This window comes from Pelodiscus sinensis, chromosome 7, assembly GCF_049634645.1.
Source record: "Pelodiscus sinensis isolate JC-2024 chromosome 7, ASM4963464v1, whole genome shotgun sequence".
Classification (NCBI taxonomy): domain Eukaryota; kingdom Metazoa; phylum Chordata; order Testudines; family Trionychidae; genus Pelodiscus; species Pelodiscus sinensis.
The window spans coordinates 3,107,881-3,108,792 of record NC_134717.1 but is presented as its reverse complement, the minus strand read 5'-3'; positions in this window follow the sequence as shown (position 1 = coordinate 3,108,792).

Sequence of the window (912 nt, the reverse complement as noted above, 5' to 3'; positions counted from 1 at the left end):
GCACCAAGAAAGTGTGTTTCCTTTACCCCTCCTTTGGTATCCAAGCTGTGGGAGTCAGTCAGTCCTCCATTTTGGAAATATCAACTCTAGACTCTGGCTTTGTCTACACTAAGACATAGACAGTATGCTAATGACAGACTCATTAGCATGAGTCGTGATGTCATTCGCTTATTTTTGGCGCAAAAAGAAGCAGTGTAGCTGCTTGCGTTTTGCTCAAAAAACCCTTTTGAGAGGCATACGGATGTTACGCAAAAGGGGGGGTTGCGCAAAGTGGAAGCAGCTACACTGCTTCTTTTTGTGCAAAAATCCCTTGTGCAAAAAGCATCGGTAGAAAATATGCTAATGACATCACAACTCATGCTAATGAGTCCATTATTAGCATACTCTCTGCCACACAAACTTGTAGTGTAGACATAGCCTCAGGCTTTGTCTACATGACAAGGTTTTGTTGCCAAATCTTGCCTTTTGGCGACAAAAATCAAAGCACACACCCTGCAATGTGACTTTTGTTGGGGAAAACACCCAGTTTCGGCATCAAAACACTTCTACGCCTACTAGAGGCTTTTTATTTTCCCCACCGTTTATTGTCAACAAAGAGCCAGTGTGGACTCTGCTGTCTGTTTTGTCAATATAAGTGGCTTCTGTCAGTGTCCCACAATGCCTACTCTGATGGCTGTGCTCAGTGTTTTGTGATCTGTGCTGCCCCGCAGGCATGCACCTTTCTCCCCCCCACCCCCCCGCCCCACTTCAAAGCTCCAGGAAGTATCTGACAGCTGAGTGAGCAGCTCCCTTTGGGGATCAAACAAAGAGCAAATCATTGGAATGCTCCTGCTCTGCCCTGCACTAGGAACACAGCAGTGGGCAGACTGCTGCTGCCGGGGGAGGGGAACAGATGAGGTGCTGCTTTGACAT